The 27590-nt window shown below is 40.9% G+C and overlaps 1 long non-coding RNA gene across 1 annotated transcript; it reads left to right on the forward strand.

Annotated features, from left to right (window-relative positions):
• The first annotated feature begins 13919 nt into the window (after positions 1-13919).
• On the forward strand, positions 13920-16371 carry LOC121928936. Its single transcript, XR_006103603.1, has 3 exons — positions 13920-14040; positions 15877-15927; positions 16207-16371. It is a non-coding gene; the product is annotated as an uncharacterized LOC121928936 (long non-coding RNA).
• The last annotated feature ends 11219 nt before the right edge of the window (positions 16372-27590 follow it).

Below are 27590 nucleotides of genomic sequence, written 5' to 3' on the forward strand. Positions count from 1 at the left end.
GCGCCAAACAAATTCTTGCTAACGATATCATGTAAAATAAGACTTTCTCGTCCTCCTTCCTTATGTCCTTATTCATCAGACCCAAAAGGTAAAGTTCAGGATTCAAAGTAAGATTCGTACTTAAAATAGAATTATGTTATTGATCGTTCTTTTACTAATCTGCATCCCCACCAACAGTGGAAAAAAGTGCCTTTTTCTTTTTGGCATTTCCAACATAAATCTTTTTTTGTCTTATATATTTTGGCTATTTTATATGGGGAAAGGTACCAAAAATAAAACATTTTATAAAAATTTTCTTTTATATTTTGGGCAACCATCAATCTGTTTACATCTTTCCATAACTTTTCCCATTGTGACATTTGTATAATGTTTTTATGCATTAGAAAAAAAGAAAAAGCATCATCTAAGGATCCCAGAAATGGACATAGATTTCTATCAAATATATAGGTGTCTATTTCTTTGTATAAATCCAAAATTTAAAATAAATTAGACTATAATTACAATACCTCTCACTGTGGTAGGAAGACAATGACAAGTGACTCATATGTCTGCTCAGTTCTGCTGGTGATGCTCAGTTTCAACACCATTTGTTTTTTCTCTTTTTTTATAATTTTTAAAATTGGTTTTAATAGTTTATGTTACAAATCCAAGCACAAACAGAAAATACAAGAGGCAACTATAGCAAAGAAAAAGAAACAATATTTGTTAACATTTGTTACTGTTGTTAACCAGCCTCGAGTTAATCTCGACTCATGGCGAGCCTGTGGATGAGACATCTCCAAGAACCCCTATCCTCCACTACTCGTCACAGTTTCTGCAGGTTCATTCCCATGGCCTCCTTAATTGAGTCCATCCCTCTAACATGTGGCCTTCCTCTCTTTCTAATACCCTCCACCTTTCCCAACATTATTGTGTTTTCTAATGAGTCGTGTCTTCTTGTGATATGGCCAAAGTACAACAGCCTCAGTTTAGTCATTTTGCCTCCAGGGAAATTTCAGGCTTGATCTTTGTTCTTTTTGCTGTCCATGGTGTCCTCAGCACTCTTCTTCAGCACCACATCTCAAATGAATTTCTTTTCTTTCTGTCCATTTTCTTAATTGTCTAGCTCTCACATCCATACATGATAAGTATGTTTTATGTTTTAAATTCTACATTGTTTAATTGTTTAATTGTATTTTAAGGGGGTGGGTGGGTTGAGGGTTCAGACTATATATTTTAATCTTGTAAGCCGCTCCGATGGCTTTTTGTAAAGAGGCGGGATATAAATACATTTTATTATTATTATTGGGGATACAATTGCTTCTGTGATTTTTTTTTACTTTCATGTTTAGTTGTATATCTTTGCTTTCTAGGACATTTTCTATTTCTTGGCAGCACTATCTGTGAAGCCAGTTGTTCACATCTTTTATTTTCACATTTCCTATTTTCCTGATACTTACTACAAATTCTGGTGTCCCCGTTTCAGTGGACTGGAATATACATTGAATGTATTGAAGTGATATACACTGAAGTGATTTACTGGTGCCTCCTTCTATGCAGTACTAACTATATCCTTGCCAATATTACCTACCACTGTTTGTTGCTGCTCAGTAGCTTCCCTTATGGATTTCTTCTCCCTATTACCATTGGAACTGTCAATTTTCTTTTGCTGATGCAGCCATGACTCCCTAAAGAGGATGGGTGTATCTTAATTTGTTGTCTCCACCTTGAATGACCCTACTAGCAGTCTAGATTCATGATAGGGTCTAGTGGCATTCCTCTCATCCTCTCTAACTCACTCAAAAACCTCTTATCGCATTTAGATGTGCATCCAAGAGAGGGATGCAATTATGATTATCTTTAAAGTGGCCTTGGACACAACAGCCCTTCACACAGAGGAGTCTGATAGTACTTCAGAAAAAAGAACTGTCCTTTGAAAATTAGAGCATAACCACTCATTCTTAGTTTATCCTAGACCGGAGGGTTCCTTGCTAAGCAAGAGAGGTTAGCCAATGAGTACCTACACAAGCTCCAAACAGCCCCATATTCATAGAATTAAAAGATGATGAGCCCAGTAATTTGTTTTGGAAAGTAAGACTCTGCTAAACAAACTACTGTACTTGGCTGAGGCAAAGATGGTCTTTGGTTTGCTTAGCTGCTCCCATTGTAAGTGAGAGCGACTGGGCAGGGAGCACCAGGTCATGCACAGTAAGCTGAGGTTGCCACAGAAATCTGGCTCATCATGACACCCAAACTGAGCACCTCCAGGTGATAGATCTCAGTGTTCCAATAAAATACGAAAAACATCTATGAAGTCTGTCCACCTCTGCTTTAGAATACATTCTGGTAGCATTTCAATTTTTCTTTTTCTTTTTCTGGTCCAAATTAAAGATATAGTTTATCAAAAGTAAAATAAAGAAATCCAAGGTTAGTCTAGCCAGAATAAACAAACCTATGCTAGAAGACACAAAGAAACTGCAAGCGTAGATAATAGCATTTATTATTAGCATAACCAAGAGGGATTAGAGCAAAGGTTCTGAAAGCACACAAACGTTCTTGCTCCTGGAATACTGCTTTCACTGCATCCAGTGATGCAGGATTAGTTCTTTGAATCTATCTATGACTTCTGAAGTCCTGGCTAAACTCTACTGGCACCCAAATGGCCATCAGTTTCCATTTTACTCACAGGACAATTTTGTACAAATTTGCAAGCCATGCACTATTCCCAGTACTCATACAAAACTAGAGCTAAATTCTTGACTAATATAAATGGCATGCTCTCCCCACATATATGTAAAACTATGTTTAGCAACCAACACACACATATTGTATTTGGGTCAATGCAACAACACCAGCTGATACTAGTGAACTTATACTCAAACAGAGTGAGGATCACCTTTCCCCAGTCACGTGTCTACCAGCTGTGTGGACGACAACTTTCATTATCCCACACAAAATGGCCATACACAGTGGGAATGATGTGGTTTGTGATCCAAAACATCTGAAGTGTACCAAGTTTGCACGGACTGCTGGATCTCTTCCTTATAGAGTAAGCATACAAAGAATGTCAAAGGAACCAGCCTTAAGAAGTGAATGTTACCTGTCCACTGCTGCACTTTTCCCATTTCATTAACAACCTTCTCCTTTATGTGAATATCTCAGCCAGCATGTACAGTGGCCAAGGTGACTAGGTGATTCTGGGAACTGTAGTATAAGAAAGTAACTTTTCCAGGTGCTGAACAGTAGTAGGGAATTTGAGGTAGACTGTTCACCATTAGAAATGCCAAAATATTATTGGTTTGTTTGTTTTACTGACACAAAACTCCTCATAAAGGAATTTAAACAAGAAGGAATAGAAAGGGCATTAAGCAAGCTCATTGGCTTAGTCAAAAATTATAAGGGAGCTTAGTGGGGGAATGATCAGAAAAATACAATGTAGAGAAAGAAATATGTGACTTGAAAATATGAAGGTAATCTTCAGTCTTTCAATTTTCATAAATCTCCCAAACTGGGAGCTGAAAGTGCATGAAAATGAACATTCACTTCCTGATCCCTCATTTACTTCCCTTGTGTGTCAGACCTGATGCTTCAGTCCTGGCTTGTTTAAACCAGACTTTGTTGTTAATCCAAAACAGGGTATCCTTGTTTGGTTCTTTTTTACTGACTGACATCAAGATAATCCACAATTTGATGGTGGATTAAGAACCAAGGTCACAAACTGCCATTTATACAGATTTCTCAATTTTAGATATAATGATTAACTCTGGTTAGAGAGATTGTTAAACCATGGGCCACAAATTAAAACACTGCTTATTCCTGAGTGCAGAATACGTGCATATGGTACATATATGATAAGTTCCCCTTCAAAATGCAGGCAGGCAGTTATCAAGGAAAAAAGGACCAGAGCCTTCTTGAATTATTATGAAGAAAAAAACATCATATATGCCTTCATAAGTGACATTCTATAAATGTACTTTGTATTTGGGTTTATTGGTTTCTGAGTACTGAATACGTCTATGAACCAGAGCTTGGGAAAGCTACTACTTTGAATTACAAATACCTATAATCCCCACAAATGCTTCCTGAGGGTCTGGGCATTGCCATCCCTAAAGTACCATTTCCAGACTCTTGGTATGAACTTATCTTCATTCTATTCCTAGTCTGGATCCTGATATAAGCATTTTGTTGAGTATTCTTAGTTTAGATCTAATTTAGTGCTAGGATTTGATCCTTGAATCAAGAAGAGTAAGCAACCAGATGATTTGTGTCACTTCCCTGCTTGACAAGACAAGGGCCCCTAAATGGTCCAGTAATAACAAGTAAAGGTGAACTGAGGGCCCTGTAAAGAGATTCTCATTTTCAGTTTCATATAATTAGCATGTTCCTACTGTTCCCTGGAGCTCTTCTAACATGCAGTAATTGCCTACCTGAATTTCATTTTAACACCTACTGGGAGGATCTGTCCAAGGAAGTGTCAGCAACAATGAGTTGGTCCTGATGGTAGATGCTTCAATAATCAAGAAAGAAAGAATGCATGCAGGTAAATGAAAGGAGAAGAACTGTCCTACACAGACCATTTAACAGACACAAAATCTATACTTGTACTACAGAACCCCCCACTGAGTGCTGATCAAGGATTAGTCAATCTCAAATAGCACTGCAGCCTGTGAAGGGGCTATTATCTCTGTAGAAAGAAAAGTACTGTTCTTCTTCTTTGCAGTTGTTACTGAACCTCCAAGAAATCTATTTTTAAAAAAATCAAGAGGCACAGTCTAGAAAAACCCAAACTCAGGAAAGTTGCTTTAGTAACATCCAGAAATCAGCTAATGTGCTCAGTCATTGCACTGGCTGGGAGAGCATGTGTGCTATAATCCAAAAAATGAACATTTTCCAATCTTTTGTCTAACTAGGATAAAAGTGAGGAATCCTGGGTCTTCCAGATGTTCTGGATTCCAACTCTCTATTAACCATACTGGCTGGGGACACTGCTTGTCCAGACTCTTATTTCACAAACAGAATTGGGGTAATGTGAGATCTCCAGAGTTTTGAATGACAACATCTATATTCCCTTATCAATGGATCAGCTGTGGGGGCTGATGGGAGTGGAAGATCAAAACTTAGGGGAGGGCTACCCAGCCCTGTAATAGGACAATCCAAACAAAGAAGCCCCTAGCAACAACCAGAGCTTCCAATATCTCTCCCTACATCCCTGGCCACCTACTGACACTGAATGGCCAATTTGGAAAAGGCTGTACCTCAGAATAGGATTGAGTCAGTGTGGATTCAGCAATGATGGGCAGTTTTCTGACGAACCTGATGAAAAGCATCTATGCTAACTGAACTACCTCCACTGAGGATTGAAGGGTTGGTAAATATCCACAGTTTTGGCTGCTGGATTTAGATTGACTCATGTTTGTTTGTTGGCAGCTGTTCAAAGTACCCCAAGGATACAATAAGGTAGATGCACAACTTTGCCTATCTATCATCTTCGTTCCATTTATTCTGAGCCAAACTGGTCTGTGCTTGCTTTAAAAGACTGCCTGATGTTTTCTTTTATTCTTTAAAAAAAGGTGTGTGTATAGATGTGTGTTGGGCTTTGCTTGATAACTGTGCCATCCATTATGAATGCTGTGAGCACAGGCAACCTTAGTGACTGCGTGGGTCTAAGTAAAAGAAGGTGATCTTGAGTTGTTTAGGACTAGTATATATTTCAGAAAAGCTGCAAGTTTGGGCCATTTCTAACTGGCGATGGTTGGATTGTCTAATCTTTTATAGATACACGCTTAACACACACAACTATTTCAGTCAGTCAGCAGGGTAATACATGTTGAGGGAGCATCTATCTCCCCTTCCCTCTGCATTCCATTTTTTTCTTTATTATGACACAATGAAAGTAGAATTGGAAGCTCAATCCTATTATTGCCCCATGGTGACACAACGACTAACTTGGGTACATTAAATCCCTTTTCTCCTGCCCAGGATGCTTATTACCAAGCTGGCCTGTTTCTCCAATAAGAGCTATTACCATGGAAACCATGTGAGGCTCAAGGGTGCTTGGCTGAGCAATAAATGATTTAACTATTTCACAGTATGATGCTCAGATGAGCTTAAGGAATACTTTGTGCGTTTTGGAAGGCACCCTCTTTACAGAGCCTTTTCTGACAGACTTCCAGGTTCTTTGGTAGACTCTGATGCCAATGATACTATGCAACACCTACACATGTAGGATTTGCTTTTGCTTGTGCTACACTGACATTTGGATTTCCTCACCTCATTACCACTGCACTTAAATCAACCTCATCAGCAGACCTGGCCCCCAAAATATAGTAGTTGCTGCATCATCATCATCATCATCATCATCATCATCATCATCCCACCTTTGTCTCAATTTGGAAATGAAGGCACCTTACAGAATATTAAAACCCAACCAGGTTTTAAACATACAACAACATCAGTAAAATATATAAAACTATTTTTTAAAATGTATTAAACAATCTATAGAATTAGCATCATTTTAAAATCTGCTAAAGTTAGGATATAAAACCAAAATAAAACAACAATAAAAAACCACTGCTGTCTATTTCTGACAGCCTTTTTTTTTACTTGCAGGCAGAATGAGAGTAAGGAGGACATTCTAGCCTACCTAGGGAATGCCAAAGTCTGGAAGCAGCCACCAAGAAGGCCCTCTCCCTTGAGCCCATGAAACTTACCTGGGAGCACAGTAGAACAGAGCCTTCCCTGAAGATTTTAGAGCTCAGGCAGGCTTATATAGCTAGAATGGCTTTCTTCTTGCATGACGAAAGAAAGCTGAGAGACAGCGCAAGAGATGTGGCTTTCTCCATGCCTCTCTACATGCTGTCATAGCATTTCTGTTCTCCTTCTAGAGGGACACAGTCATAAAAGCATGCCTTTTGCCAGATGGACTTTTCCAGAGCTACAAAAGATACACTTTTATGACTGTCTCACTTAGGAAGATAATGTAAGTTTTCGACAGTATGTGGAGATGTGAAAGTCATTTCTTTCTCACTGCCTTTCAGCTTTCTTTCATCATGCAATAAGGCTCATTGCCTTTCAGATATCCTGGACCTAAATCATATACGATTCTATAGGTGTTATATCTATATTCATTTCCAGGCACAATTCAAAGTGTTGGTCATGATCTATAAAGCCTTTTACAGCATACATCCAGACTATTTGAAAGACCATATCTCCCCATCCAAACTTGCTAGAGTTCCTCTACAGAGGAAGCCTTTCTCTTGGTCCCACCACCATCACAGCTTGCTTGGTGAGGACACAAGAGAGGACTTTCTCAGTGGCTATATGTGAGGTTTTTAAACTGATTCTCTCTAGGAACCACCTTAGGTCCCATTCTGGAAGAAAGACAGCATACAAATGAAATAAATAAATACCCAGCACTTTGAATTGTACCTGGAAATAGACTGGCAGCCAGTAGAGCCCTTGTAGACAAGGAGTTGTATGCTCCCTTTAACCAGCCTGTTAACAATCTGGTTGCAGTTCTTTGGACCTTTTTTTTTAGAAACACCATCCAATGGGTATGTGATCTACATGGCAAACTGTATGCAATGGAAAATAAGAAACTTTGCATGCAATGGGAGTATGATGTACATAGCAAATAGCTCTACACTCACAGCCTTACTGTGTCACTCCACTAAGGCTGTATCAAGCTACCACCTAGGGTACAATCTTAGCTTGTGTAGATCATCCCTCATCTCAATACAAACACAGAGGGAGGTACCCCAAAGCATATATGATCCAGTCTTGGTCTGGAAATGCATTCTGCTTTCAGTTAATATTATTCTCTCTGTGGATTAACAAGCAGTTTTAAGATTAATTGTTCCATCAGGACTATGTATATTCTGTCACATATGCAGGAATACATTAACACTACACATTCCTCCCTGCCCCTGTAGTGACCAAAGCCCCTCCCTGGATCTACCACAATGTTGCTGAAGCCTGCCCTTGCTTACCACAACCATTTGTGTCTGGAGAAGAACAGGGTGGATTGTAGAATTACTGTATATGGCTATGACCCTGTAGGTAAAAGGTAAAGGTTTCCCCTTGACATGAATGTCTAGTCATAAGTGACTGCAAGGGGCAGTGCTCATCTCCATTACTAAGTCAAAGAGCCAGCATTGTCCAAAAACTACTCCATGGTCATGTGGCCAGCATGACTGTACTGAATGTTGTGTACCTACTTGCACTTTTACATGCTTTGGAGCTGCTAGGTTGGCAGAAGCTGGTACTAGTGACAGGCGCTCACCCCATCATACAGCACTCAGGGCTCAAACTGCCAACCTTCTGATCTTCTGATCGTCAGAACTGGCGTCTTAACCACTAAGCCACCAGATCCCTTATATCCCTGTAGACAGATGTAAAATGATTACATCAGATGCTGACACTTCTGGAGGACCCTACAAGGCTTCAGTGGCTGATGTAACAGTTTTAGATCTGTCTAAGGCCCAATTTAAATGGGCCTTTGCAGCGCCCCTGTCACATGCTAGGGGTTGGCAGAGGACGCAGCGTCCATACTGGCCTCAACCCTAGCACGTGATGGGAGCATAATCATGGCGGCCTCCCATCCACACGGGGGCCGCCATGATTACGTCACATGTGTGCCACCTCCAAACGGAGCGACGTGCGTGTGACGCCCTTGCACTGCTTCAGGGCGCTTGTGGCGCCCTTTCAGCGGTGCTGGAAGGAGCTCCAAAACTGAGCTCCTTTCGCCGCTTGTATCACTGGTGCAGCTTTTACATGGCCGTGCCAGCGATACAGTAGAGAAAGGGGCCAAGTGGCCCCTTTCTCTCTTTCCCCGCAGCTGTCGGGGTGTCCTTGGGGCATGAAGCCCCAAGGACACCCCTTTCCAGGCTGCGGGGAAGCGGCTTTTTGCCACTTCCCCAAGGCCTGGAAAAGCAGTGGATCAGGGCCTTTGGGGCTGTTGCTGTGGCCGCTGAGGCCTTGATCCGTCGGGGAAAGGGGCAGGCGCAGGATGCCCCAAAGGGCGGTCTGTATCCCACCTAAGAGACATAGCCAGATCCTTCTGCTATCCACTTTCCTCCAGGCATGAATATTTGGCAGCAGTGGGGAGAAGGTTTCAATAGCTCTGTAGTACTTCCAGGGATGGTGAATGCCTAACATAGTCCCACGTGTTCGTTGAGCCATGCAGGATTACAGCCTTCATTTCCTAACTGTGAGATCTGGCATATACTACAGAACAGTATATTTTCTTGTCAAACCTGCAACCAAAATTTTACCCTAAATGCAAGGGGGAGATCCTACATTTTTGGTTTCTTCTTTTTTACCATATAGGCCAGGGTTGAGGACACTGTGGTCCTTCATATTGTTGGACTGCAAATCTCATCAGCTGCAATGAGCATAGAGAATGGTAAGGAATGAAATGAGCTGCAGGCCAACAACATCCAGAGGGCCACTTGTTCCCTGTTATGGCTGTTGTTGTTGTTGTTGTGTGCCTTCAAGTCATTTCCAGCTTATGGCAACCCTAAGACAAACCTGTCACTGGGTTTTCTTGACAAGATTTGTTCAGAGGGAGTTTACTTTTGCCTTCTTCTGAGGCTGAGAGAGTGTGACATGCCCAAGGTCACCGGTAGGTTTCCATGGCTAGTCCCTAGCATTACTGTAAATTCACCCATTCCATGAAAGTCAAACTCCAGTGTTAATATAGTAGATAAATTACTCATTATTTACTAGTGCTGTATTCTAGATGTTTGACAAAGAACTTATGTACTGGGTGTTCCCAGAAAGCCTACAGCTAATATAACCCACAATGAAAATTTGCATTTCATTCTTCAGAAGCCATTGCCCTATTTATCCCTTCCATGCAAATTTATAGGATATTTACAGTCTTTTTTTATTATTCATACTGTCCAAATGCAAATTTACCTATTTTTGCAGGACTGGAAATATGCAGTTTGTTTAATGTGCATCTTCCTGTTCTTTCCTCATGTCAGGTGTATGCTATTCAAAAAGCCTTTGCTATGTTGTAGCAACAGGTGGGTAAACTATTCCTGCCTCTAGGATTTAATGAACCATAGGAACCAAGCAGCTAGAGTGGATACAAACATACTACCATTACCAAGAAGAAGTGAAGATCACCAAGTGTGATCACAGCTTATAGCATTATACCACAGAGTTGATTAACTGAAATTATTTACAACAAAGTAACTAATGCAGATGGTCAAATCTCCAAGAAATAATCTTCCTAGGCTCTGATGATGTGATATTTATTCAGAAGTAGGCAATGTGGTGCACACCAGATATTTTGGACAAGAGTGCTCAGGATTCCCAGAACAGCATGACCAAAGATCTTAGATAATGGGAATTGTAGCACTGACCATCCAGAGAGCACTTGTTGCCTATTTAACCTTTTAGTATTTTAAAACATATGGTTTAAAAAAACCCAAAAACAGTTTCATAAAAGTAAGTCCCTATATTTATTCCTTTCTCTATGAAGGTTAACTAGTTCGTGAGACATTTCACCTTGATAACTGCCATTAACCAACAAAATCCCAATAAATATTTCATCTGTTTAGTTTGGACAGAGTTAATATGTTGGGAGAACATCCAATGTGGACCATTTCCTTATCTTACTTTTCACAGACAGCTAAGCATAGAATTTTATCCTCCAGTCATCCTCTGTGTGACTCTCTCCCTGCAAAGGAAATGGAGTTTTTCCATAAAATGGCAGAAGCTTTATTTAGACTTCTACAGAACAGACTAAGCCACAGTCAACAGGATTTTCATTCTAAGGCCACAAACCCTTGATATTTATTAGTTTCTACAATTCAGCACTCAGGGCACTGAACAGAAATAATAATATGTGCAACTTGTAACAAAACACTGAAATGAATAAACAACCATAACAATCAAAACAGTCAATCCAGTGAAAGCAACAATGGACACAAAAGAGAACCAGAACCAAGCATTGCTGCCATCAAGACAGTCTGATTTACCCACACAAAGGGCAAATCAGAGTAGCATTGCAAATAGCTAAGTATGCTATTAATGGGAACAAGATATGAAGCCAGAAAGGAGTCTCTTGACATGCAGTGTTATTTCTCTCAGTTAAAGGTCCAAGTATGCCCTGAAATTGTAATCAAGAAATCAGACAAAGACTCAGACTTGGAAGAGAAGCTATGAAGGAATTAAATTTGATCCTCAAGTATAAAGATATATAATTAAATATCTACACTGTAGAAATAATCCCATTTGACACCACTTTAAGTGCTGAAGATCCAGCCTACATAATCCTGACATCTGTAGTTTTACCAGGTCTTTAGCCTTCTCTGCCAAAGAGTGCTGGTGACTAAAAAACCTACAAATCCCAGGATTCTGTAGAATGGAGTCATGGCAGTTAAAGTGGTGTCAAACTGCATTATTTCTGCAGTGTAGATGAACCTCTGGTCTCTTTCAAACAAAATGCATCCCATCATTCCCCCTCCCTAGGTCGATGGTGACGAATTCAGCCACAAGTGGTGAAATAACTGGAGAGGAGGCAGGCATGGTGCAAGTCTGTTCAAGGTCAAAAGAAGGGGCAGTATGGGAACAAGAGGGGCATATGTATTTATTAATTGTAACAAATCATAATTGAGTCCACCATGAGTTTGAAACTGTGTGTGGTTTAATAAGGCAATGTTAACTCTTGCTGTTTATTTCTGACAAGTAACGTCTCTGGACTGGATCTATAGTTAGTGAATAAAGGTTTGCTGATTTTTATCTTCTGAAGCTTGAGTTTCTGAACTTGGTTTCTGCTGGATTTGACATTATTAGAACACCAACCCTAGGAATGCCACTGATAGGTAGAGCCTAGATTTCAGACTTAATCATCTCATGGAGCCCTGGTGGCGCAGTGGTTAAATGCCTGTGCTGCAGCCATTCACTCAAGACCACAAGGTTGCGAGTTCAAGACCAGCAAAAGGGCCCAAGCTCGACTCAGGCTTGCATCCTTCCGAGGTCGCTAAAATGAGTACCCAGACTGTTGGGGGCAAATTAGCTTACTTGCTAATTAGCTTACTTGCTGTTCACCGCTATGATCTTTGGAATAGCGGTATATAAACAAAACAAATTATTATTATTATTATTATTATCATGAGCCCTAGACACCCCCCCAAAAAAATTTGTTGAGAAGCCAGGTTTTGACTTAGTAATGAAGTGAGGCCAGCATAAGTGCCAAACTGGGTCTCAAGGAGGAGAGCAATTCCACAACCAAGGTGCTACATTCAAGAGGATGACCCACTTATGCAGATTCATTGCTTTCACAGATGGGACACAGAAGACAGCTTCCCTAGTAGATTTCTATGTTTACTCACATTTATATAGAAAGTAGCAACAGCAAACTGTGTGATGAAGCAGTGCCAAGTGATAATATGAAGGAAAAATAAGAAAGGGTGGCAGCAGCAACATCTTTCAACATGGAACTGCCTGAATAAGTGCCAGCCCAAAATAGAGACAACAAAGCATGGCAACACCCTTCCTTCCTGCCCCATTTCAATAGAAAAGTACAGAAGCCAACCAGACTGAGTTCTGAGTCTTCTTTTACCTTGGGCAATAGGATGGCCTTTTCTACCCACCATACAAGGCTTGGTTAGGGGGTGCAGGGAAGGCCATATGTGTCGTGCATCCTAGAGAAGATTCCTCCTGAAAGGATGACCTGGAGCTCTCAGTCAGAGGCACACCACCCTGAGATCAATGGCATCAAAAGAGGCAAGCCAGAGTCCTTCTCATGGGCAAAGTGTTCTCCATATGTAGGCTTCTTCTCATGAGGAAGATTTCATTCAGAAATATCAGAGGAGCTACAGCTGAACCTTGGGAGGAATCCTAGCCACTCCTGATTGAAAGGACCTGAAAGAAAATCTCTGTGACAGCTGTAGCTTATCTCCCTGGCTTTCCATGAGATAAAACACCTGTCAATATCATTACTTGAATAAAGCTGGAATAATTATTCTGAATGCTTGTCCTAAATTTAACAAGAAAAGAAATAATTTTAAGGAAATCCATGGGGGGGGCAGTTTTCTGAGGTATTTCACTTTCTACGTCAAAGAGCTCTGGTACCACAAAAAACTGCAAATCCCAGAATTCCATAGGATGAAACCATGACCGTTACAGCAGTGTCAAACTGCATTAATTTTGCAGTGTAGCAGCAGCCTTTGCATCCATGTCTGAAGCAAATGAATGGCATTGCTTTGGACTTCATCATTTTGGAGGAAACTCCCTCTTTAGATGGGCATTACGTAATTACTTTACTATATGGTAATCTTTACTGCCATTGGTGACCCTCTTGCTCATTTTGCTGAATTAGACCCTGATCTTCTGCCCTAGAGACCTGCCTTGAAACTACTTACCACCAGCCAAATGGGTGATTTGTAGAGATTCGTTTTCAAATAATTTTCAGAATTGGGGGGGGGGGGGTAGAGCTCTGTTAATGCTAATAAACTGTGCACCCTGACCTTTCTTCTGACATTTGTGTCCCAGCTGATTTGGGTCTAGTGGTTTGTGACTGATACATACTGGGAATCCTCTGAATATGTGCTGCATTAGCACCAAGCCCTATTTTGCATTTTTCAGATGGCATAGGGAGAACAGCAGTTTTGGAGCACAAGACATACTTAGTTCTTTCTTTCTTTCAAATCTGATGTGACCTAGATAGCTGTACATCTTTTTTTTAAAAAAGGAGTCAGTGAGCCATGCATTTCTGAAAGAGAAATCTCTGTCTAGGTAAGAGTTGTTTCTCGCAACACTGACAACAATGCTTGATAGGTTGGGCACAGAGATGTAAATGCAGCATGCCTGATCAGACAGCTGTAACCCACATTTTAGAAATGTTTTAAAACATTTGGGTCACCCAGCAAGCTTGTATGAATATTAGGTTACTACTGTTACTATGTGCTTCCCTTTCTCTTACCCTAGCAACATCTATGCCTAGCAACAAGACTGCATGTGTTACTACTACAGATTCTGCACACACTTCGTTCTATCACAGCAACATCTGTGCCTAGCAACAATGCGCCACACTCTCCGAGTTTTCTGGTAAATGATGTGCTATTTTTGAACCAATCTAATGCTTCAGAATCTTAGGCTTTAGAGGTGAATGAAACCTATCATGTTATTACACAGTTCAGCCCTGAAGCCTAAATAATTTCCTCAAAAGTTTACCAATGTTTTATTTTAAAAAAATATTTCAAGGACCACAGCTAAGCTGTCATAACTTCCTGGGAATGAGCAGTGATTCAAACAGGGGTCACTCTGTCTTATGCCAGATTGGGAAAGAGGGATGAGATGGAAGCATCCAAGTGGCACGAAAAGGCATGTCCAAGGTCACAGGAGAGATGCCTGGGGACATTGGCAGCCTGTTCCATTTCTTGATACTGCTATGGTCAAACTCACATCATGGAGCACTGTTTAACTTGCTATGGCCCAGGGCACAGTCTTGGAAAAATTATCCATGGGCCCACTGTACGTTATCTCAGCAATCATTACTGTATGTCAGTATTTGTAAGGAAAAGGCAACAGGAAAGGCAAGGGATGACCAAACCCAGGAGAAGCATCACTTCAAGCTGCTCCCATCACCTCTGAACATGAGATAGAAGAGGAAGCAGCTTGAGAGGCAAGTCTTCCAGGAGGATAAGTAGCACCACTGGAGGCCTTTGAGGACTTGATGGGGAAACCTACAGGGCCAAATCTGGCCTTTAGGTTCTGTATTTTTGCTATAGGTTAAGTCAGCATTCCTACAGATCGGTTGTGGGGAAATACTATGGATGTGCTGGGTACTGTGGGAAGTTCATAACTGAAGCAAGATTTGAATTAGACTATCCCAGCTTACATTTTTAATATGAAACCCTACACATATTTTGTGTTCTATTTTAATTGCTTCTTATGTTTTTAATTACGTGTCATCTTTTTAAGGGTAGGTCTAAATAATTTTAATATTGTGAACACTATAATTCCATTTTGACATTTACTTTTTCTATGTTTTTAGCTCTTTTGTCCTTTTAAAAAAATTGTAGGCCACCTTGAATCCCAGTTTTGAGAGAAAGGTGATATGATGATGGTGATGGTGATGGTGGTGGTGATGATGATGATGATGACGATGACAACTCTTTTCCAGGTTACAGAACAAAATTGTGCTTGCCACTAAACTATGGACTTTATCAGACTGGCAAAAAAAGATGGTATACTCCTGTCAATATCACACAATAACATAAAGATTATCATACAACGTCATGCAATGTCATGATTATCGTGCGATTATCCTGTGAATAAATAGGCATTCTAGCACCACTTTTTATTTATGGGGAAATCCTGTGTATAAAAAGTGGCACTAGAATGCCTCTTTTTTCACAGGATAATCACATGATAATTGCCATGTTGCATGATGTCATGTGATAGTCTTTGTGTTATTGCATGATATTGATGGGAGCATACCACTATGCTCCCATCTTTTTTTGCCAGTCTGATAAACTCCTACATATGGTCCCTCCACTACAGTCCAAACTCTAATGACATAGTTTTCCTTTTGTTGGTCTTTTCTTGAATCCTCATTAGATTTCTTTACTCACAGCGATCCAAAAATATAATCAGCTCACTCCACCCATATTTTTGGATGTAAAAGATTTTAAAAAATGTGTCAATGATTAAAACAGGTATCTTTTTCAGTGTAGTGGAACTTTTATGCCTCTGGGCCTATCATGGGAGAGAGAGCACGAACATGTAATTAGAGATGTTATCATCATGCCTACACAAAAGGGCTGCCAAGATAAGATTACATAAGCAACTGTAATACTATCATTTGTTTCCTAATTTGTTTAAAATGACTTTGTCATGGATCCAGAGCGTGATCTAACTGAGGCAAATTGCCTTTCACAGAAACAGGAGTCAGCTGATTAGTGTCCACCATCTTACCACATTTACGTTCAGGTATGTACAAATACTGGGCATATTTACTTAAAATGATGACATCCTGGCTTCGGAGTATAGTTACAGGAGGAATAAAATGAGGGCATTGTCCTTCCAAATAGAAATTCTGCCCTTGTGGAATTTTTCCCTTTAGCCACCAAATTTCTAGAATTGTGAGAGTGAGTCACTGCAAATTGTTCACACCAATAACTCTTCTATTTGGTGTGCTCTCATTCCCTTGGTAACATCGCCTGCCCATTTTCTTTGAATGTCTAAACTATATTTCTAAATGTTCAACAGAAGCTTTAAGATACTGCAATACTGGAAACTGGGAGAATGAAGGAGGATTTCGGTGTGAAGGCATTATTCCTATTGAAGAAATCAATGCTCCCACCATCATATCTACACCTCTGCATCTGTTTTTCTGTATGAACATTCAACATAACTCATCACTCCAGAAGCGATGAACTTGCACAACCAGTTATTTGATATTGGCACTCTCTAATCAGCATATGACTTTAGACAGTTCCTTAATTGTTTAAGACAAAATGGATAATTGTACAAATTCTTATTTTAAGGAAAGCAGAAGACCATCTAAAACCAAACTTATTAGAAGCAGAATGTTAAGTTAGCCAAATTACCGATACATAGTTCAAACCTATACACATTTCCTTACAAACAGATCCCGTTGAGTTTAGATGGATTTGTTGTTGTTAACTGCCCTTGAGTCAACCCTGACTCATGGAGGCCCTAGGGATGAGACATCTCCAAAAAACCCTGTCCTCCACCTCACTTCTTAGGTCCTTTAAATTCAAGCCAATGACCTCTCTGACTGAGTCTATCCATCTGGCATGCAGTCTTCCTCTCTTTCTACTACCTTCTTCCTTTCCTAGCATTATTGTCTTTTTTAATGAGTCATGCCTTCTCATGGGACTCTATCGCATGGTGTTAAAAGAGTGACTTACCTTTCCTGAATTCAGCATTAATTCAGGAGGCAGCCAGTTCCTATCACACCTAAATCACCACTGAATTGCCACCCGGGTCTGTCTCCATAATGCAGTCTCCATTCTGATCAGTGTTTGACCCAAGGTACAGGAAATCTTTGATTATATCAATGTCCTCATTGTCTAGGTTGAATTTACGTAGTTCCGCCGTGGTAATTGTTTTTGTTTTCTTTATGTTCAGCAACAAGCCTGCCTTTGCAATTTCTTCTTTGACCTTCCTTAGTAATCATTCCAAGTCTGTGATGTTTTCCACTAGTAGTAAGTGTCATCCACATATCTTTATTACTATGTAAAAAAGTTTTCCACTATATCACTCACAAATGCAATGTCAAGCAGGGACATTATGAACCTGTAATGAACCATGGGTGTTTGAAGGGGAGGATGGAGTATGAAAATGGAGTATAATGATGGAGTATGGGGTGGTAAGTGTTATAGTCCAACACATCGAAAGGAAATCTGATTGACAAGGTTGCTTTCATGCATGCAAGCTCTCTCTCTCTCTCTCTCTCTCTCTCTCTCTCTCTCTCCCCCCTAAATACAGTATCTCCTTCTGAAAACACAGGCCTGTTACAGACTGCCAAAATAAAGCTGCTTCGGGTCTCTTTGGAGGTATGCTGTTTAAATGATGCATGCATCCTAAGAATCCAGAAGCTGCACCAAAGCTGCCCTCCAGTGCTTAGGAATGGAGTGTGGCTTTGGTGCAACCTCCGGACTTAGGACCCACGCATCATTTAAATAGCATACCTCCAAAAAGACCTGAAGCAGCTTTATTTTGGCAGTCTGTAACAGGCCACAGATTCCTTGCTCTCTTTGCAGTACTATAGTGAAGTTTGAAGTACATGCTCATAATGCCATCTCCCTTGCACCACCTCGAAAGAGAATCCAATAATGCAGATATTTTTGAGCTATATAAAAATAATTGTTGATATTCTACAATGTCTCCTGGCCTGACCATAAAGCCATTGGATTAAATGAAGGATGCCTGTTCAGCTACCAACTGGGGCACAAGGCGGATGGTCTTTTCAATCCCCTCCTGCAAGAAACAGAGACTGCAACAAGGACTTGCAATAGGGGACCTGCTTCTGATTGTCACAGCCTGACTAGCTGGTGGGAGGTGATTGGAAACACCATCCTCCTTGTGCCCCAGTCAGTAACTGAACAGACCTCCTTCACTCAGTCTGGTTGCTGGCTATTAAACTGGGCTGGGACATGCATTTACATAATCTTATAGTAATACTACATAGTCTTACTGAGTACTGAGCAGTTATGAATTCATAACTGCAAGACTGAATGCCAAGCCATAGAGCTATAGAATTGGAAGGCATTTCAAAAGTCATCTAGGGAAAGTTCCTGGCATGCAGGTATACACAACTAAATCAGTCATTAGAGATGCCTCTCCAGCCTCTGTCTAAACACATCCAAAGAAGAAAAGTCCACTGCCCTCCAGAGCAGTCCAGTGCAGTCCAATCTTGAACAGTTTCTAATATTTAAATGAAATCTCTTTCCTTGTAATTTGTTTCTATTGGTTTCTGTTCTAGTCTCCCTCTTCTTCATGACATCCTTTTAGATGCTTAGCAATGGTTACCATGTCACCTTTTAGAGCCTTATCACATTAAAAACAAACCCAGCAGGCAAACAAAGAGAAGCATAGTTTTTTTGTGGGGTTTTCAGGCTATGTGGCCATGTTCTAGAAGAATTTCTTCCTGACGTTTCGCCAGCATCTGAGGCTGGCATCTTCAGAGACCTCTCCAAGTCAGTTGAGTGCAAACTATTTTTTACCATTTGAATTCAGGTTTGTGGCAATTAAAGTAAGCTGTGGGTGAAGAGGGAAAGTGAGGCAAGGAGAGATAAACTGGAACACTTTATAAGCAGCTGAAATAATGGGACAACATAGGCTTAATCATGAGTTTCCCACCAAAGTGGGACAGAGAGTATGGTGTCATATAGATAATAGCCATTTGGATTAAATTCTTTATTGGATCACGTTGGTGTCAGTAAAGGGAGAATTAATGTTCATTCAAAATAACAGTACTTTATTAACGGTCTCTCCCTGGTTTCTATATTCCCCCAAAGATGTTAGCGCACTTGACACTCCAAATAGCAAGCTTATTGGAAATGTTGAACACTCCCAGTAAATTACACAGTGCACACATCCTTCCTCTGGCCAGGAGCCTGGCTATGCGCTCAGACAAGACAAGCCAGAGATGCTAATCAGTGCTTTGCTAGAAAGCCTTCTGCTTCCCAAAAGTAAAGTGAAAGTGCCTTTCAGTGGCTGGACCAGGCTTCATTTCAATGCCAGCCCAGAAGGGCTGTGGCATCCTGTTGCATTTCCTTTTTCATGTCTGTCTGTGATTGTATGCCTGTATCACAAATATAATTCAAAGGTCAAGAGGCCCTATGCAGAATGTTTTTTGACCTGTTTGGGGGGGGAAGGGATGAAAAAGCATAAAAAGCATATAGGATAACCTCGAATTGTTCTTATTGCAATTATTCCTATGTCATCCCACTTTTTTACCTGCCTTTAAATTGTATGTTTTTCTCTCTTCCTCCCTCTTTCCCTCTTTGTCATTGGTTTACTTCAGTTGCTGCAAACTGAGTTCAAAGTGGAAAATTAGTTTGGCCTCAGTGACCGGTAATTTAATAGTGTGAAGAGAGAAGGGGGCAGGATCTTGCCCTTCTCTGTGGACTCAAGCAAAAGCAAACTTCTGCAGCCTCTCTTAGCCTGTGTGTTCTTCCTCATTAGTAACATTTGCTGTTTTGATCATGCTGTGATGTTACTTGGCCACAAGTGCCCTGTTTTTCCTTCATGAAATGTTGGCAGGTATGATACACCATTTCTCCATAAATCTGAGGTACGGTAATTGTTTTTTATTAGAGAGAGAAAGTAGAAAAAGACCAAGTGCACAATACAGACTTTTGTTAGATAACATAGTAGTTCTTGTGGAGCATCTTGTTTGCAGGCTTGGCCCAGTCATCCAGCTGAGTATTTTATTTCTGTCAACTAATACAGGCTCCTCTCTACCATTAAGCAGAGTAATGTAACTGCCACAGACAGTTTGTTTTGGGGGTGTTCTCAAGGCACTTGTTGTATTCTGCCTACAGCCTTGCACAAGGAAAATATGGGCTAGATCTCACAGGAATTTTAATTGTTTCTATCCGGGTGGTAGTGGGGGGGGGGGGTACTGCTTTGCCTACATTCTATGTTTCAAATGTCTCATGGCCAACAATGAATTAATTAATTAATTAATTAATGGGATTTATATCCCACCTTTCTCCCAAAATGGGATTCAAGGGTTGTGGCCTTTACTTGCATCAAACCTCCCTCCACCACACTCTTAAACTCAGCTTTAACATCTCAAGAAAGATGCAGTTCTGATCCTACATCATCGTGTTTCTTTCCCTGAAATAATTTTTAACACCCATGACTGATGAAGAAGCCTGTGACCTTTGAAAGCTTGCATACCATATTTTGTGCCTTTTGGTTGGCCTAATAAAAGTATTACTGTAATGTGTTTTTTGGATTTTGTTATATTTTGCTGCATGGCCAACTCCTGGACATACATATTTTTGGACTGTTAATTATTTCATCCACTGTTGTATATTTTAAACCCCTGGGTTGTGGGATTTGTTGCCTCAGGTGCCAGCAGAGCCTCTTCTTCCTCACCACTGTCACGGCTGCCCAAATGCAGAAAAGTCTCAAAGCGCCTTTCCTCATCTCTCTCAGTTAAGATATAGAAGAGCAGCAAATTGTTATCTGTTCCATTATTGTTGTATTTTTACTATGTTTCATGCCAAAAATCTATTGCCTGGAACAGCCTCTTCACCTGTCCTGTTTAATTATAGGGTTTGCCATATTAACAGCTTTAATTAATTAAACGTGATGCATGCGAATGTCCCCTTCTCTTAAAATACATAATTCCTATCCAGTACACCTTGCTTTGTCAAGATAGGCAGTGCTTAGACAGCAGTCTACCACCATCTTCCCTCCCTAGTTTCCTGGCATGAGCAGCTGGCATTGGGTAATATGGTGATTTATCACAAAGGCCAAACACAAGTACTAATTTAGATTGCTCCCATTTCTTCTGCTTTGTCTCTTCTATTTCCCAATTTCATGCTTTTGGAAGGAATCATGTTTTTAACTGGAGTTCTTTACATACAGTGCCCCAGTTCCCTCAATGAGTGATGCTTCTCTGCTTTAAATGCTGCCCTGTATTTTCTCTCACCACAATAGAATTATTTACACTCCATTGTACATACTACAAGATACTTTAAATAGCACATTGCTGTGGGTAGAAGTCTGACCATGCTCTCTGTGGAAACCCTGCTTCCAACAGGTTCTGCCGCAGTAGCGAAATGACCTTTCTTGGGCAAAACTGTATAATTATGTTCCCCTGCTGCTAACATACATCTCTACTCACTCCAATTTCAGAAAGAAATTATTTGGAGTCACCTGCTGGACAAGGATGTAGTCAAAAAGTTTCTTTTAAAATGTCTAGCCCATCATTTGGCATCCTTGGAAATTTCCTGTCAACTAGGCTTATAAACCTAGTCTCCTGCTGTTCTGAACAAATTAATACATGCCATGATATTGCCATATGCCAGTGGTTCCCAATCTGTGGGTCGGGACCCCTTTGGGGGTAGAATGACCCTTTCATGGGGGTCGCCTAAGACCATTGGAAAACATCTATTTAATTATAGTTATGAAGTAGCAATGAAACTAATTTCATGGGTTTGGGTCGCCACAACATGAGGGACTGTATTAAAGGGTCACAGCATTAGGAAGGTTGGGAACCACTGCCATATGCCATGATATTGACACATGGGTTGTCATCAATGAGCTCTTTCACAGCTAGGGTTGCCAGATCTCAGGGCATGGCCCTGAGTCTCCAGTTTGCATGACTTATATCCATGTAGAAGAGAAGGGTGAAAATTCTCTACTTTTGGTGGGCTCAGGTGCAAGCAAGAGGAAAGACTGTGTGCAAATCTCCAACTCAGCTCATAGAGCTGCTACTTGCTATAATTTACAAGCCTTGATTTATTGCTGCATCTTGCAAAGATCAGGAGGGGGGGGGTATCTATGTATTTACTTACTTTCTTCCTTCCCTCCGAGTTGTTGTGTACCAGGGCTCCCCTACCACTCTGTGTTCACCAGAAAGAAGCAAGTACGCTAGTAGATTGCATATTCTGTCTCCCTAAGTAAATGAGAAGGAATAATCTCTTTATTTCACCTAGATCTGGGAACAGCCCCTTTAGCTAAGATTTCTGTCTTAATTGCCAAACATGGGAGTGTATGTGTTTGAATGACAAGGTGTGAACAACCGTGCTTGGCACTTAATGTATAACGCTTAATGACATTGTGAGGGCAGTACCTAGATCTCAGACATAGGCCCGGAGACTTCAGGGCCTGCAATGATTCTGAACTGGCAAACCTTCACATACACAGTTACAGTACATTGATACCACTTTAACTACCATTGCTGCATTCTGTAGAATCTTGGCATTGGTGGTTGGATGAAGTACTAGATCTCGCTGTCAGAGAATTCTTCAAATTACACACCCTAGGAGTCTATATGATAGAGCAATGGAACTGATACCAAACTACTATAATTGTTCCAAAAGAACACTTCAAGTACTAGCCTTCCCAAGTGACAGTGCACTGTATAGGCATATGACCTACCTCCTTCCCCAAGTCTGCATTGTCGGAGATAATATGTCAGCTTGTGTAACCTGGTGTGGTACAGTGGTTTGGGTGTTGGACCACAATTCTGGAGACCAGGGTTTGATTGTCAGCTTGGCCATGAAATCCACTGGGTGACCTTGGGCAAGTCACATGCTCTCGGCCTCAAGGAAAGGCATTGGTAAAATACCGTCTCAGCAAATCTTGCCAAGAAAACTCCATGATAGGTTTGCCTTTAGAATCACAGTAAGTTGGAAACAACTTGAAGGCACACAACAACATCAATAACCTAATGCACTCAAGAACAAATTAAGAGTTGCCCCAAGATAGAGATCATACTTCATCTCTTGGCCATGAGGAAACTGCCCTTTTACTATTCTTTGTCCCCAGAACTGTAAAGCTGTTTTTACTGCCCCTTGTCCTTTGTAGGGTTGTGGACTCAGCCTGCATCAAACCGCACTCGAGACCACCTTAAACACCAACTGAATCAAACATCTCAAAAAAGATACAGGCCTGTGATTCTGACACTGGCACTTTTCTTTTCTTGTGTGATTTTAAATATTCTTGCCATATAAAGAAGCCAGTAAACTGTGACCCCATTCCCATTATGAAAAAAACTGCAGTAGGATGTGAGGTAAATGACCCTAGTTCCCATTTCAAATAGATTCTGATCCTTATCAGATTGATTTCAAAGAGGAAAAGGCGGGTCAAACCCCCAAATCCCGAGGTTTCCTGACAGCACTTCCAAAGTGCTATTTTTTGGGATGAATCGATTTATTGTAAAATAAATCATTCCATCCCAGTGGAAACCACAGGCGGATTTGCATCCGTCACGGGTGACAGGGAAATAATAGGGGCAGCTGCAATGGCCCCTGCCATCTCCCTCTCACTGGTCCTCCCTCCCTCCCTTCCCCCCCATCCTCCGTGCCTACCTGGTTGATGGTGGTGGCGGCAGCGGTGGCAGCCCTCTCCTTCGGTCCTCCTCCTCTTCCTTTTCCTTTTCCTCTTCCTCTTCCTCTGCCTCCTCCTCCTCCATGCTGCTGCCCAGCCTCCTTCTGATTCTCTGCCCTGGCAGGCCTACATTAGAAGGAGGCTGGGGCAGAAGGAGAGAGGCAGCAGGCCTGGAGGACACAGGATGGAGGACATAAGTACGGAGGCACGCACACACACTTGATATGCTGGAAGAAAATTTATTATGCAATGTTTATAATGCTTGAAAAGAAAAGGGTGAGGTTGGAAATAGCTTCCAGAAATATTAGAACTGAAATTTTTGCTTCACCTTGTAGTGAGTGATGGGATGTTGCGCTCAGATATTCCCAGCTTTCTTGCATTCTGCAACTTCAGTCCTTGTGATAGTTTCTTTGAAGATCTCTTCTGCTGAGATGTCCTCAATCATTCTTAAATGTTCTGCACAACACTTACCCTGTGACTTGTTGTCCGTCATTCTTCAATGTTCTTCATTCAGTCGTTTCATTCTTGTACATCACTTACCTTCTGATATTTTCCTTTCAAACTGACTTCTGTTGAGATGTTTCCATGAATTCATGGGCTTTCACAATGACCTCTCCTCATTCACCTGCAGTAGCCTGATATGCTGGAAAGAAAACAATTTATTATGCAATGTTTACAGAGCATAAAAAGGTTGAGGTTGCAAATGGCTTCCAGAATTTTTAGAACCAAAACTTTTACTTCACCTTGTAGTGAGTGATGAGATGCTGGGCTCAGACATTTCCAGCTTTCTTGCATTCTGGGGCTTCAGTCCTTGTGATAGTTTCTTTGAAGATCACTTCTGCTGAGATGTCCTCAGTCAACAGAAGCCGACCTATGTTGAGATGTTTCCATGAATTCATGGGCATAAAAATTAGAAGGACAAGGTCTGGGAGCTGAAGTGAAGTGGAGAATACTCACCCAGAAGACTAAGTCCACCCAGACAGCCATCATTTTTGGGATTAAGGAATATTCACATTTCTGGGAACAAAGTTCCTTCTCTGGTGATGAAGCCAACCCAACTGGAGCATCTGAAGGTGCACAGTTTCAGCTATTTGTATCTTTTGGCCATAAGGAGAGTTTCATGCAGCTTCACTTGACTAGAGTCATCTCTTAAGTTATGTAGACCAGCAAGCAAACCAGACTTGGTAGCTGGTTTGGAAGAAGTGAGTCAAAAGAAAGGAGTCATGGGTCACAGTAGCAGTAAGTAAGAAGGAAGAGAGTTTGGAGGAAATGTGGAAATGCATATTTATCCATCTATCCATTCTTTACAGGCAAACCTGTTCAACCTTCTAGAGCTGCAGTTGGGAAACAGTGGCCTGTTACAGACAGCCAAAATAAAGCTGCTTCGAGTCACAGTGAAGGTATGGTGTTTCAATGATGCATGTGTCCTAAGAGTCCAGAAGTCACACCAAAGCCACACTCCAGCCGTAAGAACTGGAGCGTGGCTTTGGTGTGGCTTCTGGACTCTTAGGACGCATGCATCATTGAAACACCATACCTCCACTGTGATTCGAAGCAGCTTTATTTTGGCTGTCTGTAACAGGCCAGTGAGACATTTGGGGGGGGGGGTCAGACCATAGATAGCTCCTTCTGGATCTTCTTGGATGATTCCCTCTGTATCTTCTCATTTTCCAACATCAATCCAGCCTTTCCTCCTCCTTTCCACCATTTGGCCCACTCTCTTGAATGGATCACATACCATTGTCCCTGCAAAAGCTGACCCAATATATTTGCTGAATAACAAATGCCCTCTTCCATTCTCTTGAGCAAATATAACCCTGCCACTGAAGACAAGTTAGTGCCTGAGCCCAAAAATCCCACAAACCGTGCTTCCCTTCCCAAAAGGAAGGCTAAAATAACAGCAACTTGAAATAACTAGCCATTAACTGCCTCATCCTGGGTACCTAGCAACAGCCTTGCCATAGAACAATAAGCATATCACAATGGAAGTCATGGAGCATCATCCATGTTCTGTATAGGCCAGAGCTGGATGAGCATCCTGACTGTCAACAGAATCTACATTTAAAATTAAGCCTTTCATGTGTCCATCGGGCTGAAATTAAAGGGAAAAAAACCCTTCAATGTTTGCATGTCAAGAGGGGGTTTAGCTTTACCTAATCTTCAGATCTATTATTAAGCGTGCTGTTTGGATTAACTAACATATTGGTTTCATTTGAAAGATAGAAGAACTCTGCCTTGAAGGAGTAGACTTGAGGTTCAGTTGGCACGGCTACGTATTTTATGAGAACAGAAAGTGCACAAAGATGTTATGAATCACTTTGTTAGAAAGTCCTTAATGAAGGTATGGCTAAAATATAAACCTAGACTGTGCCTATGGTTACCGGAATGGGTGCCTATACATGAAGCCTTCCACAGGGGTGAAGTGATAGCACAGGACAGATGGGTCACTTACACAGACTTAACCATAAAGAGCTCTGGAAAACAGAAGTGAGTGTACATCACTTACCTTCTGATACTTTCCTTTGAAGTTAACCTCTGTTGAGATGTTTCCATGAATTCATGGGCTTTACTATTACTTCTCACCATTCACCTGCAGGAGCCTGATATACCACAATGGAAACAGTTTATTATGTAATGTTTATAGTGCACAAAAGCAGAGGAATGAGATTGCAAATGACTTCCAGAAACTTTAGAACTAAAACCTTTGCTTCACCTTGTGATGTGTGGTGGGATGCTGTGCTCAGATATTTCCAACTTTCTTGCATTCTGGAGCTTCAGTCCTCAATCATTTTTAAATGTTCTGTGCAACACTTACCTTGTGACAGTTTCCTTGATGTTAACTTCTGTTAAGACGTTGTCCATCATTCTGTAGTGTTCTGCATTCAGACGTTTCCTTCTTGTACATCAGTTACCGTCTGTTACTTTCCTTTGTGGTTGATCTCTGTTGAGATGTTTGTATGAATTCATGGCCTTTCTCTATGACCTTTCCTCATTCACCTGCAGGAGCCTGATATACCGCAATGGAAACAATTAATTATGCAGTGTTTATAGTGCCCTAAAACAGAGGAATGAGGTTGCAAATGGCTTCCAGAAATTTTAGAACTAAAATTTTTGCTTCACCTTGTAGTGAGTGATGGGATGCTGCACTCAGATATTCTCAACTTTATTGTATACTAAGTCCTTCTTAGATACTTCAGTCCTTCTGTTGTCACCCAAGTCTGCAAGATGGAGGAAAAGAAGTCATTCTTACACAGGGTTCTTTTCTGGACATCACTTACCTTGTGATAGTTTTCATCAAAGTTGACTTCTGTCAAAATGTTTACACGAATTCATGGTCTTTCTCAATGACCTCTCTTCAGTCACCCACAGGGGCCTGATATACCACAATGAAAATAATTTATTATGCAATGTTTATAGTATGCAAAAAGAAAAGTGTGAGGTTGCAAATGGCTTCCAGAACTTTTAGAACCAAAACATTTGTTTCACCTTGTAGTGAGTGACGTTATGCTGCATTCAGATATTCCCAGTTTTCTTGGATACTAAAATTCAGTCCTTCTGTTGTAACCGAAGTCTCCAAGATGGAGGTGAAGAAGCACAATACACAGGTGTTAGTTTGTAGAAAAACTGTAGGAAGGTGGCTGGGACTAGAAGTGAAGTGGAGAATACTCACTTGAAGGACTAAATCTACATGGACAGCCTTTAGGATTAAGGAATACTCGCATTTCTGGAAGCAAGGTTCCCTCCCTGTAATGAAGCCAACCAAACTGGTGGCTCTAATAGGTCCATAGGTTCAGCTGTTCATATCTACCAGCCATGAGGAGGGTTTCATGAAGTTTCACTTGGCTGGAGTCCTCTCTTATAGGTTTATCACATTGGGGCTGATTTCAACATTATCAAGAGATTAAAGCACATTTAAAGCACCCCACAAATGAAGCAGAAATGGCAAGTAATTGCACAAATGATTATCACACGCAACTGCGCAAATAAAATTATATTGGACATGCATTATTGCTGAAATCCTGAAGGTAAAAAGATGTGTATTAATTCTTCTT

Source organism: Sceloporus undulatus, chromosome 4 (assembly GCF_019175285.1).
Source record: "Sceloporus undulatus isolate JIND9_A2432 ecotype Alabama chromosome 4, SceUnd_v1.1, whole genome shotgun sequence".
NCBI lineage: Eukaryota > Metazoa > Chordata > Lepidosauria > Squamata > Phrynosomatidae > Sceloporus > Sceloporus undulatus.